Source organism: Pan paniscus, chromosome 12, assembly GCF_029289425.2.
Source record: "Pan paniscus chromosome 12, NHGRI_mPanPan1-v2.0_pri, whole genome shotgun sequence".
NCBI classification, from domain to species: domain Eukaryota; kingdom Metazoa; phylum Chordata; class Mammalia; order Primates; family Hominidae; genus Pan; species Pan paniscus.
Window position 1 is genome coordinate 79202832 of NC_073261.2, and position 7488 is coordinate 79210319.

Here is a 7488-nt window from a genome sequence, read left to right on the forward strand (position 1 = left end):
GGATTCAGGCAGAAATTAGTTAGAAATCTGAGACCTACTAGCTGTGTGACTTTGGGCAAATTATGTAAATCCTTTATGCCTTAGCTACTCCATCTGTAAGCTTGAATGGTTGCAGAACTGACCCTATAAGTCACATGGGGATTCAATGTGACACTAAATGTAAAATGCTTAGCACAGTTCCAACAACATAGTGGATACAGTGTTTGAAAAAGTTAGTTACTATTAGCATAATGAGAAGTGATTAAAAATGCACACAGCCTGGGCACGGTGGCTCACGCCTGTAATCCCAGCATTTTAGGAGGCAGAGGCAGATCGCTTGAACCCGGAAGTTTGAGATCAGTCTGTACAACATGGCGAAACCCCGTCTCTTCTACAAATACAAAAAATCAGCCGGACGTGGTATTGCACTCCTGTAGTCCCAGCTACTCAGGAGGCTGAGGTGGGAGAATCATCTGAGCCCAGGAGGTCAAGGATACAGTGAACCAAGATCCAAGATTATGCCATTGCACTCCAGCCTGGGCAACTGGAGTAAGACCCTGTCTCAAGAAACAACAACAACAACAAAATAATAAAAACACACACGAAGAGGTGATAAGGGTGGAAGATGGGGGTTAGATACTCAAGGGGGTTAGATGGGGGTTAGCATACTGCAATTGCTATGGCTGGGTTAGAGAATCAGCAGAATTTTAAAGAGGGTAGCAATGGGAGTCGGTCATTCATATGATATAGGAGACCAGCTTGGAGCCAGGGAAATGGGTTCTAGATCTGACTCTTTCTCCAACTATGCAGGATCTTGGGCAAATCACCCCAACTTTAGGGTCTTAATTTCCTCATTAGAGGGTTGCACTAAATGACCTCTGAAATCTCTTCCCACTCAAACGATCTATAATTTGAGGGAAAGGATTCCTAGCAGCGTGCATGTGCCGCTTTTAGTGAGGGTGAGAGAGAGAGAGAGGCAGAGAGAGAAAGACCACAGGCAGGCCAATTTTCTAGATTTAATCCAACGAGCACCTGGTTCTTAAACAAAACCAATTCATATTGTTAAGTGACAGCAAGAAAAGTTAATATTATGCTGGTTCTTACTATCCAAAGGGACTTTACTAATCTCCTTTAAATCAAGAGATCATGTGACAGACTTGCCATCTGAGGCCCAGAGAGGCTATGCGGGGCTTATTCCAGATGACAGAGCTAGTTGGTGGTGATGTGGATGCAAATCCCTACTTCCTGAGTAGTCCCTGTGCAACATGGGGTCCCCTATACAATGTCAAGTGACTCGGAGACAGAAGACAGCACAGCCCATGAGGTGCTTGCTGGGGAGGGGAAACAGAACGCAGGGCTTGCTGGAGATAACTTCACTTGACACAGAAGGACGCTGCTGAAGGAGACCTTTTGGTCACAACTAAAAGTTTTAATATGATAAAGTTAACTAAGAATCACTGGCAAGTAAAATTATTCCAGTTTTATTTACTACTAAGAGACACAGTAAACCTAGACCAAATATATTCAGACAAGATTGGGTGCATTCAGGGTGGTATGGCTGTATATAAGACAAAATATATTCAAATAAAGAAACTTGAACACAAGAGAAAATTAACATGGGTACAAATAGTCAAAATAATAGTCTAATGGGTTTGTATGAATATTGGAATGGGGAACTGGGGCAACGGCTGTCACTCTTTTTCTCTCCTGACCTTGGGGTCTCCCTAAGGAGACCAAGTATTGAACTCTTACAATAAAGCAAAGCTCCTGTTCTTTCCAAGGCTTCTCTGCCTCCCAGAAAGGCGGCACAAAGCAGCAGCAACACCAGCAGCAGCAGCAAGTGTGAGGATCAGACTGGGGGCTGTGGGAAGATGTGGTCTCTCTGCCAAAGGCAGTTATAATTGCATCCTGCTGGCTGAGGGTCCATGCTTTTCTTTTGTCCAGGCCCTGCCCATCTCAACCTTTCACCTGCCGCTTCCCAGTGGGCTTTATGATATTATCCATATTCCAGTTTGATCCAGTGCTCACTTTTTACACCCCCAAATATGACACCTTGGGGAAGAACTGAAGGAGCTACACAGAGATGGCATGAAGAATTGAGTGCTGAGAGCAAGGGTTCAGGATAAAGGCTGTATTGAGAGGAAATGTTTCTGAAGACCTAGGGAGAGCCATTGAAGTGTTTATGGACAGGATGAGTGCAAAATATATAAAATGGTGACTTTTTTAAAGTTTAGAATGAAAAAAAAAAGGATGCATTAAAAGTCTCTGAGGATCCTTGAATAAAATGCTGATCCTTGGTCCAAGCAGAGAAAGTACAAGGTGAGTCTGGAACACTTTGTGCCAGAAAGCAAGAAAGTAACCAAAAATGGATGGAGAAATATCAAAAAGATAAAAGGACACAGGAGCTGCTTGAATAGTCCATACTGGCCAAATATGAGACAACTTGAGCACCAAAAATTAATGTGAATGCAACTGAATATAACACACTGAATTAGAAAAAAAAATTCTGCCAGTCAATAGTAATGCTTACAACAAGAGAGAAAGGGAAAAGAAAGTACTTCGTTACAAAAAGAATGCTAGCTAGTACATGTAGAAGGGATTACAGAATAGAAAAACCATAATTTTTCAACCTACAATGTAATTATTGATTTAGACAAGGATCATCAATGGGTGATAAAATCACTAGGTAAAGATTTGGGGAAACAGAATATTCACACAAAGACAGAGCTTTGCCCCATAGATGTCTTTATAAGATGACTTAATTAAAGCGGGAAATGTAGCTTTACAATGGTGATGTCTGGTAAATGTCATCATAACTAAGTGATCAAATATATCATCACTAATAGTGGAACAATTGCTATTAGATGCTCTTGAGATTATGCAGTGTGAAATACACAAATATTACCTGCGAAGTATTTTTGCCAAAAGTCTTCAAGCTTAATCTTGTCAAGCCTTTAGACTAAATTGTAATTTATAGGAAATGCAGAGGTAGAGGTACAAGTTAAATGACACTATGAGGAAACAATCAGACAAATCTAAAATGTAAACATTTTAAAAGAAAACTGTCCTGAGTCTTCAAAAATATCAGTGTCATGAATAAACAAGCAAAGGTGGGAGAACTGATCTAGATTAAAGGAATTAAGAGTCTAGGTGGGGCGCAGTGACTCACGCCTGTTATCTCAGCACTTTGGGAGGCTGAGGTGAGTGGATCACTTGAGATCAGGAGTTCAAGACCAGCCTGGCCAACATGGTGAAACCCCATCTTTACTAAAAATACAAAAATAAGCTGAGCGTCATGGTGGATGCCTGTAATCCCAGCTACTCGGGAGGCTGAGGCAGGAGAATTGCTTGAACCTGGAAGGTGGAGGTTACAGTGACCGGAGATCATGCCACTGCGCTTCACCCTGGATGACAGAGAGAGACTCCATCTCAAAAAAATGAGTTGCCTGGCGCGGTGGCTCATGCCTGTAATCCCAGCACTTTGGGAGGCCAAGGTGGGCAGATCACGAGGTCAGGAGATCGAGACCATCCTGGCTAACACAGTGAAACCCCGTCTCTACTAAAAATACAAAAAAATTAGCTGGGCGTGGTGGCGTGCGCCTGTAGTCCCAGCTGCTGGGGAGGCTGAGGCAGGAGAATGGCATGAACCCGGAAGGTGGAGTGTGCGGTGAGCTGAAATCGCACCACTGTGCTCCAGCCTGGGTGACAAAGCAAGACTCCGTCTCAAAAAAAAAAAAAAAAAAAAGAGTCTATTAGCTAGGTGTGGTGGCATATGCCTGTAGACTCACCTACTTGGGAGGCTGAGGCAGGAAAGTCACTTGAGCCCAGGAGTTCGAGGCTACAGTAAGCTTGGATCATGCCACATCGCACTCCAGCCTGAGCAACAGAGCAAGGCTGTCTCTTAAATAAATAAATAAATAAAAAGTCTAAAGAGATATAACTTTGCAAAGTATGGCTCTTGTTAGATCTGAGTTAGAGAAAATAAAACAGCTATAAAAGCATTTGGGGAACAAATGGGGAAACCTAAGTATAGATGAGATCTAAGATGATGTGGAATTTATTTATTTTTTTGAGACAGGGTCTCACTGTGTTGCCTAGGCTGCAGTGCAGTGGTGCGATCACAGCTCACTGCAACCTCTGCCTCCTAGGCTCAGGTGATCTTCCCATTTCAGCCTCCCAAGTAGCTGGAAATACAGGCACACACCACCATGCCTAGCTAATTTTTGTATTTTTAGTAGAGACGGGGTTTCACCATGTTGCCCAGGCTGGTCTTAAACTCCTGGGCTCAAGTGATCCATCCGCCTTGGCCTCCCAAAGTGCTGGGATTACAGGCATGAGCCGCCGTGCCCGGCTGATACGCAATTTTTTAAACAGTTTGATAACGGTGTTGTGGTTTTACAGGAGACTATCCTTGTTCTTAGGAGAAATATGCTGGAATTTGGTGCTGATGTATGATGTCTACAACTTTAAAATGATTCACTTCAAAAAAATCTGCATGTCTGTATGTGGTGTGTATGTGTATGTGTGTATAGAGAAAGGAAGAGACAGAGACAGAGAAAGTAAAGCAAATGTAACAAACATCAGCCATTGTTGAACCTAAGTGGATAGTATATGAGTGGTTAACATACTATTTTTCAACTTTTCGTACATTTGAAATCTTTCAAATTAAATTGAAAATGAAATTTCTAAGGAAATATTTGGTCATTAAAAAGCTTATCCCTTGGCCGGGCGCAAAGGCTCATGCCTGTAATCCCAGCACTTTGGGAGGCCAAGGCAGGCAGATTACTTGAGGTCAGGAGTTTGGGACCAACCTGGCCAACATGGCGAAATCCCATCACTACTAATAATACAAAAATTAGCCGGGCATGGTGGCGTGTGCCTGTAATCCCAGCTACTTGGGAGGCTGAGGCATGAGAATTGCTTGAACACACAAGGCAGAGGTTGCAGTGAGCCAAGATTGTGCCACTGCACTCTAGCCTGGGCAACAGAGTGAAACTGTGTCTCAAAAAAAATAAAAATAAATTAAAAACGTACCCCTGGCCTGGTGCAGTGGCTCACACCTGTAATCCCAGCACTTTGGGAGGCCAAGACGGATGGATCACTTGAGGTCAGGAGCTCAATACCAGCCTGGCCAATATGGTGAAACCCCATCTAAAAAAAAGAAAAAAACTTACCCCTGGCAAAACATAAGCTCTTTCATTCCTAATCAATCCTGTTATTGTAAAGAAGAAAGATATATTCCCTAAGTGACTCCTATTTCCTCATACAGAGGGGAAACTAAGCTCTTCCCTTCCAGGAAAGGCTCTCTGCAGATATTCTGAAGCCACAAGAGGGGAAAATTCCCCAGCAAATATACTCTCTTTCTTGTATTGACGTGATTTCAGAGCATCAAAAATAAAAACGAATAACATGAGGGATTTACAGTGTTCAGGAATTAATCCATACCCTTCCAATCCAGCCTTAACAGGGTACTCATCTGATCCCATGCCCTCATCAAGGTGACAGCTGCCTTCTCGGACTGTCTGGTCCCTGGTTCCTGATTTCCCTTCAGAAGAGAGGTCAGTGCATCTCAAACAGAGAGCAAAAATGGCAGACGAGCTTCCAAACTGACATTGTTACCAAGAGTTCCATGGAAGATATAATAGATAATGTGATCCTGAGCACAGAACAAAGAATATTGAAATATGGAGAAGAGAAAGAAGATGGGTAGGTAGTTCATTTGGAACATCCAAAAAGTCTTTCAAAGCAGACAATGATTTATGCCAAGTTCCACAAGCAGAGCCTAGAAATACTGACTAGCTAGTTAAATGGAAATGGAAGACAGCGTGAAAAAGGACAGAGAGGTCCTCAGCAATGCCAAATTCCCAGCCTTGAGAATGGGCATCCCAATTTCTACCTGTGAAACTTGCCAAAAGATACAAAAAAAGCAAGCCAATATGAAGAAAATGAAGTTACACTTTGAGGTACCTTTGCAAAAATTCACACCTCCATATAGCCTTCCATGCTGCCAACAATACACCAAAATATCAATCACCTTGTTTCTGGAAACCATTCAGAGTGAAAGCACAACATTTTTACAGCTTAATTATTTGGTGGTTAATTGCTTTAATTCATAATTTCATGAAGCTAATATGGTCTGAACCATAAATTCTCTAAATAAGATGAGAAAAACCACAATTTAAAAATTGTATACAGAATTATTGTACAATACAAAAACCCAAAGAAGATGAAAGCTATATTTGAACAAGTATGTATTTAGCATTTTCTTTTCTTTTCTTTTCTTTTTTTTTTGAGACAGAGTCTAACTCTGTTGCCCAGACTGGAGTGCAGTGGCACAAACTCAGCTCACTGCAACCTCCACTGCCCGGGTTCAAGCAAGTCTCTGCCTCAGCCTCCCGAGTAGCTGGGGCTACAGGCGTGCACCACCACACTTGGCTAATTTTTGTATTTTTGGTAGAGACGGGGTTTCATCATCTTGGCCAGGCTGGTCTCGAACTCCTGACCTCATGATCCACCGGACTCGGCCTCCCAAAGTGCTGGGATTACAGGCATGAGCCACCGTGCCCAGCGTATTTACCATTTTCAAATTGATTTAAATAGTAACTTCCATAAGAAGATTAGAATTGCCCTGCTGGCTACTTTCTCTGATTAAAAAAAAATTTTCATTATTTTTAAGACAACATATGCTTTGTAAACACCATCTGAATATTAAAAGCCATGTGAAAAAGGCATGTACAAAATGATAATATTTTTGTTCATTCATCTACCTATCCATTCAACAAAATGTATTTAGCATTAGCTATGTCCCAGCATCATGCCAGGTGGTAAGGGTACAGACATAAATAAGGTCCCTCAAGGAGCTCAGCCTAGTTGGGGCAACCAACCTGTAAGAAAATAGTACCATCAAGCTTTAAGGATATTTTGAGAGATAATGATTATTTCACTTTGAGTCACAAGGAGAGGCACTGGTGGAGATAGGAAGACATCACAGGGGATGTGATGCTTGGGTCAAGTATAAGCAGATGTTCAGCAGGCAGTGGAAAAGGAGGAAAAGACTTTCTAGGCAGAGGGAGCAGCACACGCAAAGATGTGGGAGTGGGAAAGTGCACAGCACATCCAGATACCTGGGAGTGGTTCAGTGTAGCTTTGGTGACAGAGTGAGGGAGGCACTTTTTAATGAGACCAGAATAGAGGAGAGGATGTCTGGGTGAAAAGATCATGTGTTCAGTTTTGGATGTGATGCCTGAGGGCCTCTAGGAGGTGTTGCCAGCAGGCATTTTCAGGACCGTCTATAGACTTGGGTAAGAGAGAAGCTCCCTTAGCCTCCTTTTAGAGGACTCTGTTCTGCCCTTCCTCCAGGTGTACTCCACACACAGGCCAAGGGGACTTCCTCACACAGAGCCCACACACTCCTACCCCTTCTAGACTATACCAGGTCCCCAGGACCACAGAATTCCTTGTTCAAACAGCCCAGAGCCTGCTTCCAGGGCCTGTGGAGGAGGTGTAGTG